The sequence below is a fragment of the Martes martes genome (assembly GCF_963455335.1).
Source record: "Martes martes genome assembly, chromosome: 1".
Classification (NCBI taxonomy): domain Eukaryota; kingdom Metazoa; phylum Chordata; class Mammalia; order Carnivora; family Mustelidae; genus Martes; species Martes martes.
In genome coordinates this window covers 115779040-115788347 of record NC_137888.1, presented here as the reverse complement: position 1 = coordinate 115788347, position 9308 = coordinate 115779040, and positions in this window count along the sequence as shown.

Sequence of the window (9308 nt, the reverse complement as noted above, 5' to 3'; positions counted from 1 at the left end):
AAGGTGTCAGACAGCTACAACCTAAGAGCTTGGGTGAGCAATCTTGCAATGAGGTCCTTTCCCTATCTCTGGAGAGTCATTCCCCAACTGTGACTCACCAGTGAACTTGCTGTTTCTGGGCTCTAGAGGCTTCTATGTCTGACTCATTTGCTTGGTCGTAGCATGGACATAGTTTTGGCCATGGAAATTACACACATAGATATCTATATGTAATGGGGAACTCTTGATTTGGCTTGAGCCTGGATCCTGCTATTTCTGAGGTAAGGACATCCCTGGGTGTATCAGAGGAATGGGTAGGATGCAGTGGGAGAATAATGAACCAGTAATTTAACCTAGGAACAGCTGTTTAGAGGAGCAGAAGCACTGAGCATAGTTTGGGCCCTATTCTGGACTCATACTGAGGACTGAGGAGAGGAAGAGTGCCTTTGAGCTTCCTTCTAGAAACAAAAACTAGTCTCACTAAGACTTCTATAACATGTTGGGACCTAGACAACTCTGTTTTGGGACTACCTCTCTCTCCCTGACTACTCCATAACATGAAATACAAAGAACTCTACTACACTCTGCCAAAGACACAGGTCTGGGTCTGGATTCAGGGTGCCCCCACCCCCACATGGAGCTTGCTTGCCAGGGAACTGAGATACAGTAGCAGATGCTATGGGATGGAACACATTAAAAATAGTCTCTGGGGATTCAGAAAGAAGGGGCCTTTGATGACAGGAGGTGGAGAACCTGTGTTGACAGTTGTGGGCTAATGAACCAGCAAAATATGGATGCACAATTCTTTTACCCAGAATCTTAGGAAAATTCATATTTTTTCATCTCAATAAACCATGGTTTATATTTTTCTATTTCTATGAGCTGTGATGTCTTTGACTAATTAAGAATAAGCCCAGACTATTTTTATTTGGAGAATCCTTAAATGGACTGGTATGCACAGAGAATATTAGCAGTGGTGAATATTTCGGCAGTAAATGTGTTATCCTGACATTGTCCACCGTGTACTTGCTGACTGGCTAATACATCTGAATTTGTTTCTTGAGATCAATGGTAGATATGTTGAGCAAGTTTTGTGAATACGAGCTTTTGCCTCTTAAAAAAGTGTTTTCCCCAGGAAACTTCACTTAGGGGAGCCCTGGTCACTTGGGCTACCTGAGGCTCTGTGTATAAGCTTTTCATAGGCAGATTCTGTGCTTGTTCTTCTCTGTACTCAACACAGGGTCTTGAGTATGGAGGATGATTTCTATTAAGTTTTAGGATGTTACTCATTACTGTTCATGTGTTTCATGCTGCTAAGGGGGAAGGACTGGGAAGAGCCACAGAATTTGGGGAGTAGGAGGTCCACAGACAGCTTTGTCTAAGCAGGTTCAGTGGGATGGCAAGGGCTGAGGCTTGGCCAGGAGGCTGAGCTTCACGAAAGCAGGGTAGTGGCTTGTCTGCCATCATCCCCAATGTCTAGTTTCATGTCTAAAATACAGTAGGCATTCAACAAATTATTATAAATCAATGGAAAGTGGACAGAGTGTCTCTTTAAAGATTTTGGCTTAAGAAAGGCAGAGGAGAGAGATTGCTTCAAGGGGATTAGGAGTCAATGAAAAGTTTTTATAGGATAGGAGAGGTTTTTTTTTTTTTCAAGATTTTATTTATTTGACAGAGAGAGATCACAAGTAGGCAGAGAGAGAGGGAAGCAGGCTCCCCGCTGAGCAGAGAGCCCGATACGGGGCTCCATCCCAGGACCCTGAGATCAGGACCTGAGCTGAAGGCAGAGGCCTCAACCCACTGAGCCACCCAGGCGCCCCAGGATAGGAGAGACTTGATCATACAATCAGAGCACAAGTAACCCATGCAGGAAGGAGACTAAAGATACAGGAAAAGGCGTGGAGGGGGGATGGTAATTGAAGAGGGTGTAAGAAATAAGATCAGGAGGACAAGTGGAGAGGGTAATCTTGAAGGAAAAGGGACGATGCTTCCTCCTTGGAAATGGGAAAGAAGAGGGGTAGAAAAAGCTCTGAGTCAAACCTGCATTCAAATTAAGTCCAGCATCCTAGAGCTTTGCTTATTATTTTAATATCAAACAAATGAGTATTTTTTTCTCCTGAAAACTTTCCTTGGAACCCAGAGTTTAAAATGTAAAGGAGGATTAGCAGGCTCCGAGATCAGTCCTGGAGATAGAGTTTTTAAGCCATTAATAAATCTCCATCTGTTTCACTTAATATAAGATTTAATGAGTGGAAACCAGTATAAAAGAAGCTAAAGAATAAAGAAATAAAATCAAGAATACTATATTTGGCTCTGTCACTAAGACTTAACAGAGGAGTTATTCCTACCTCAGCTACTTCCAAGGAGGGTTTCAGATGACTTATCATGAAAACATATTCACAAGGAAGATAAAATTGGCACAAAGAGAAAAATTACAAAGCATGTTCAGGAAGGAAGACTACTATACCAGAGACCAGAAAGGACTATAATTAAATAAAAAACTTTGGCTGATTTAGAGATCTGTAGTCAGACTGTTTTACCCACTCCCATCCACTCTTCCCTCCCAACTCTGACCGATTTGCAAATGAAGTGGCCACTAACACTTACACGGTGATCTTTTCAGGTCATGAAAAGCCAAGGCAGTGAAGACTGTCTTGCTGCACGAGAGGCCCGCAAGCTGTGCACTCTGGTCTCCTGCCATGGGTACCGAACTGGGGCAGACGAACACAAGGAGAAGGCCACCCAATCTGAGACAGACCAAACACCTAAAGAGGTAGAAGCAGCACAGGGAGAACATCCTCGGTGTTCGGTGGACCCCCAGTATACACACACTGCAGGCGTTCAGGTTCCAGGGCTGTAACGGGGAGTCTTCTGCAGGAGGAGGGATTTAGGCTGGGCCTTGAAGAAAGGCAGGGCTTTGCATGACCAACAGCCACAGGCAAGAACTGCTGAGATACAGCTGGAGAGGTAGGTGGTGGGAGATGACCGATGGACCTCATACTATGTTCCAAAACTGTATTAGACAGGTAAGTTAATTGGTTTGGATTTGGGACCTGTGAAGGTCACTGAGGAGAAACACAATCCAAGCTGCATTTTAGGAGAAGTCATCTGGTGATGGCTGGGTCAGCAAGGGAGCAAAATAAGCGGCTGAGAGATGAATTAAGAGGCCACCTCAGGAATCAGCGCTTGGGGTTGTGGGTGGGTTAGGGATTACAGTGATGACAGTGAAAATAATAGCAAGAAGGGGCGCCTGGGTGGCTCAGTGGGTTGAGGCCTCTGCCTTAGGCTCAGGTCATGGTCCCGGGGTCCTGGGATTGAGCCCCACGTCAGGCTCTCTGCTCGGCGGGGAGCCTGCTCCCCCCTCTCTTTCTGCCTGCCTCTCTGCCTACTTGTGATCTCTCTCTGAAATCAATAAAAAATCTTTTAAAAAATTAAAAAAAAGAAATAGCAAGAAAAATATGACATTAAGGAATAATCAACAATATTTGGTGACAATATTTGGGGAAGAGAAATGTCAAAAAGCATTAAGGTTAAAATGTGGGTGATGGAGAGAATATTCTATTAAGCACAACCATTATTAGCTACTGGTAGAAAAATAGTTAAAAGGTTAGTAAAGTTTTTTCCTAGTAAGAGTAAGTAAGGAACGTCAGATAAACTAGATCTGAAGCAAGCACTGAACTTTCAGAGAGAAAGAAAGGGATTATTAAGACATCTTTTCTAGTCTTAAATACCACTAGGGAAGTAGATATTTTTGATCAAATGACTGTCACAAGATTTAGAAAACCTTTTCATAGAGATTCATAGTGTGAAACATATGGGACTTAAGTCTTGTCTTTAGCCCTCCCATCTGTGAGGTGAATGAACCTGATTTTAGACATCCTAAAGAAAGATTAGATCACTTGTTCTAATCTTTTCTTCCATCAGAGAATTCACCATGTCTTGTTTCACATGCTAATTATTTTGTGCACAGACTTCTATACAGTTTTTTAAAAATCATTTTACTGTAGGTAAAAACTGTCCAAATGATATTGGTCATTAACAGTTGATTTGCAGAAACAGGGATGAACATATGCTCAATTTGAATGGCTTATTCCTATTTTGGGTAACACCAGTAGTTCCTAAGGTTTAGTTTGGCACCAGGTAAAAGGAATGACCTAATGTTGTTGTTATTGTTGTTGTTTTTGAAAATACAAAAGAGAGATCAAGTCATATTATGATATGAATGGCAAACACAGACAAGGCCAGTTGTGCTATCTGCATGCCATCAGTGAAGGGGATGGGCAGCTCTGGGTCAAGGATTCCTTAAATATGCTGCATTGGAGGGGCGCCTGGGTGGCTTGGTGGGTTGAGCCTCTGCCTTCGGCTCAGGTCATGATCCCAGGGTCCTGGGATTGAGTCCCACATCGGGCTCTCTGCTTGGCAGGGAGCCTGCTTCCCCCTCTCTCTCTGCCTGCCTCTCTGCCTACTTGTGATCTCTGTTTGTCAAATAAATAATACAATCTTAAAAAAAAAACAACGCTGCATTGGAATTAGATTTGTTAATCATAGAATATTAGTAATTTTTAAGATACAGAGAAGTTACCAGCTAAAAGAAATTGGTAGTCATTAATTTAAAACACAAGCTACAATCCTTTGGTGTTCAACAAACTAGATTTTCTTGAAAGATTAGGGCTGTCTCAGGACTGCTTCCTAAATCGTAAGGCTATTAATCTCACCCTTAACAAATGTTTCCATTGGTTTCTCAGACTATTTTCATCTCATCTACTACTATCCTAAGTAGATTACATTTATTTCCCTTTGGACACTAGCAATGAGAACCTGGCACGGGTCACTGGCACATCCAGCTTTTGGACCATCTGAGTATTATTCCTGGGAATTTGAAAACCTAAAAATTTGAACATACTCACTCTCGTACTCTCCTACTTTAAATATATTTTTGTTCTGTAAACAGGCTCTTGGGATATATTATCCTGCATTTAAAGTTTTAGGATAATAAGCTCCTGTACAACTGCCCAAATGTGTGGAAGCTCACTGTAGTGAGAGAGAGGTAGAGGTGGGAGGGCCTGTCACAGCTGTCAGGTTAGAAACCCATTTCTGGTTCTGGTTCTTGCTCCTGCAGACCTAAAGCTGCAAAGAAGCACAAAAGTATAGTGGAAAAGACTGAAAACAATCCAAAAGTCCTTCAGTGAAGGGATAGATAAATGAATGATACATCCATAAAATGGACTACTACTTAGCAATGAAAATAACAAACTTGATTTCTGCAGCAACATGGATGAATCTCAAATTCACTTTGCTAGGTCCGAGAAGCCACACCCAAAATGCTTTATAGGATATGGCTCCATTTAGGGGACATCCTGGGAAAGGCAAAACTATAGGCACTAAGAAAGTATCAGTGGTTATCACAGGTTGGGGGTAGGAGAAGGTATGGACTACAAGTTTTGGGGGTGACTACATGCTATATATACATGGGCCAAAACTTTCAGAACTGGACACCATAGAGAATTTTACTGTACGTAAGTTAAAAAGATATAAAATTAGGGAGGTGCCTGTATTGCTCAGTCAGTTAAAACATCTGACTCTTGATTACAGCTCAGGTCACAATCTCAGGGTTGTGAGATCGAGCCCTGCCTGGGGCTCCACATTTGTCAGGGAGCCTGCTTCTCTCACTAAAATAAGTAAGTCTTTAAAAAAAGCGAGGGGCGGGGCACCTGGGTGGCTCAGTTGGTTAAGCAGCTGCCTTTGGCTCAGGTGGATTCTAGGGTCCTGGGATGGAGTCCCACATCAGGCTCCCTGCTCAGCAGAGAGCCTCTTCTCTCTCTCCCTCTGCCTGCTGCTCTGCCTAACTGTGCATTCTCTCTCTAGCTCTCTGTCAAATAAATAAAATCTTAAAAAAAGGTGGGGGGGGCGCCTGGGTGGCTCAGTCCTTAAGCATCTGCTTTTGGCTCAGGTCATGATTCCAGGGTCCTAGGATCAAGCCTTACGTCGGGCTCCCTGCTCAGCGGGGAGTCTGCTTCTCTCTCTGCCGGTCAAAATCTTTTTTAAAAAAAGGATAGTGGCTTTCCTTGGGGTAGGAATAATGAGTGGGAGGGAGATGTGGCAGAGTACCTGGGGTGCTGGTCATGTTCTGTTTGAGCTTCATTCTGATTGTTATGTGGGTGTTGGTTTGTAAAAATTCATTAAGGTATATGTACACTTGTGATATTTATACATTTTATATATGTATACTTCAATAACAAGTAAACAACAAAAACAGGTAGTGGGAAAGAATTCCAGCCTTCACTGTCTTCTAGTCTCCTTCTTCTCATCTTCACCCATCTCTATACTCTACTATACTAATAGAAGCTGCTAGAAAAAACTGTAGTGTGAAACTCTCCCTGGTCAGGTTTGGTGCCTGTTCCTAAGTTTCAAACGACATCATTTTACCTGACCACAAATGCTGTCCACACTGCTGTTTGGCAGACCAGGATTTGTTTTGCCAACTCTCAGGTAACCATATGAAGAAAGAGCTGGTAGCAGGCACTGAGAAAGTAATCATGGATAAGTAGTGACTATTCTATGTCAAACTGAATAAAAGAAAATGTATCTTACCTGGGTGATTTAAATAATCTTTTCCAGGCCTGTTCCTAGACCCTCAATAGAGAGAAAACTGTTAGGTACTGTTGTGTCTAGCACTGTGCAGATGTGAGGATGGCTTATGAAGTCTTGATGTCTTCCAGTTCCATGTTCAAGACTGAGGTAGAGTAGGCAAAAGTCACATCTCTGACAGAGTAGGGATGAGTAAACATGATTATAAGGACTGAAATGTAAACAATTTCTTCACTGAAAGTCCATCAAAGAAAATTTCTCTACAGTTGATGAAGAACGGTGGACCATATTATTCTGTCTTTTGTTACCAATCATAAACATACTCCAGAGGAAGGCAGAAAAGAGTCAAGTATCAGATGCTATGATCACCGTTTTGTACACATTACTTTATTTAACCCTTAAAACAATCCTGCAAGATAGTCATTCAAATCCCATTTAAAATGAAGGCTCAAGGTAATCTGTACAAAGTAAGTTGCAACAATTCCAGGCTTCTGATTCTAAAGGAAAAGGGAATTAACTTTTAGAATGTACTGTGTGCTAAGCTCCTTTCTTATTCTTAAAGTATCTCTATATCTCTATTTTATTTGTGTGTATATGAGAGAGCGAATGCACATGTAGGCAGGAGGGGAAGAGGGAGAGAAGCAGACTCCCCACTGAGCACGGAGCCTGCTACGGCTCAACCCGAGGACCCCAAGATCATGACCCAAGCCAAAACCAAAACTTGGGACATTTAACTGACTGAGCCACCCAGGTGCCCTCAAATATCTCCATTTTAGAGATAAGTAAACAGAAAGAGGGATGGCATGACTTAGTTACATAACCAGTGAGTGGTGGAGCTGGTATTTAAGTCAAGCTCTGATTCCATAGCCTACATCCTTCACATTACAGTACTCCACTGCCAAAGCCAGTAGGAGCTATACTGTGCAATTCTGGAGGAACATAAATGGAATCTTTGACATTGGACTAAAACACCAGATAATCTAAACTTAGGTCAGAAAACAACAAATGTTTTCCCCTGGTATCTTTCAAACTGAAGCACTTCAATAAAATCTTTTAAGTTTATAGATATTTACTTTCTTTTAATGAGTAATTCAAACCTTGAGGGACTGAATAATCCACTAAATTCAGTTTACAGCATGGGAAGAAAAGGAACTGGATGGTAGAAAAACCACTGTCTCAGGATCCTGGAATCAAAGATTCTAATCCTGGCTCTGTTCCTGATTTGTAGTATAACTTCGGTTAAAACATGGGGATCTCCGGGCTTGTTTTACCACATGTTAATTAGGAGTATTCCAGACAGAATTTTGGAAGTAAACTGTTTACTCTAATACTTTAGTAAACAAATTTTTCTCATGAGTAAGCCTCCAAATTGCTATCTTGGAATTTAAATACTATGTAGTGGGTTACCAGGTGTGAGAGTCTCTCCTGCAAGCTTGTTTCCATCATTTTTGAAAAGCCCTGGGAAGATGCGAAATAGAAAAGCAACCAGAAATGTGTAGTCACATTTAAGAGGCATTTTAATTTTTGCAACTTAAAAATATTAAGAAGCATAGTAAAAATATGGAATATCTTATAAAGATTTGAAATATTATTATTCTCTCTGTATCAGACTAATGACTTTCCCCCTAACAAACACTGTTCCATTCCCCCGCCCCGCCTCCCCATTTTTGGTTCCAAAGAAGTTTTTTGTATGTCACTGTGGTGGTGCTGGGCTGATTTGTCTCCCAGAAACATTTCTTTCAGCTGTGATATGAAGTGACTTGTTCTATGGATCTGTCCTTCCTTACTGTGTGACTCTGGGCAAGGACCTCATCTAGGGGTGTCTCTATAAAAGGGCACTAACATAATATGAGTCATAGTGCCTTACATAGTAGGGGCTGAGAAAAACAAGACAGCATTAATATATTAGAAAGAACATGGGGCAGAGCAAATACCAAGCACTACCACTTATTAGAGCTAAGTCATCTTGGGCAAGTGATTTCATTTAAGCCTTACGGTGGGGCTAGTAATTCTTAAATTCTTATCTTTTAAAATTAAATGATAATATACTAAAGCTGTTACACAGTAGTACTAAGCAATTAGTACTTTTATTAATAATTCTATACAATCTAGAAAGCTGAACAAAAGTTGTGTTTTCTTACAAAAACATCACTTAACAAGGACATCCAAAAGCTATGTAATACACATTGTAACAGATAAATGGCATCATTTTTATAACCTCTTGATATTTTAGAACATGTAACCAGTAAATATTTCAAAATGGCTTATGCTGGGGTCTTGCTGTAGAGTGATTTCTGGGACTCTTGAGATTATTTTACAATAATCTTCTTCTAGTTGTTTTATGTTTGGTAACAACCTAGTATAATTATTGTATTGCCATAGTATTTATTTCAATGTGTTAACATACTCAATTCTAAGACCTACCGAAGAAAATTTGATTAGATTCCCTAATGGCCCATGAATCCAGTGTATAAATTACACGATGCTCCAAGTTGTTTCCAGAAAATGTTTGCTTGTAAACAATATATTCTTTCAGAATTCAAGACACATTTAACATATGGATTTTACAACAAAGTTTATTAGCTGTTCTCCTCTTTCTCATAAATGGAATGGATAATGTTGATAATCCTTTACAAACCAGTACTCATTTAAGAATTGTAATGAGGAGGCTGTCAAAAACACATATTTAATAAACAACTCCAAAAAAGCAAAGGGAAGCCAAACATTAAAAGACCAGAGAA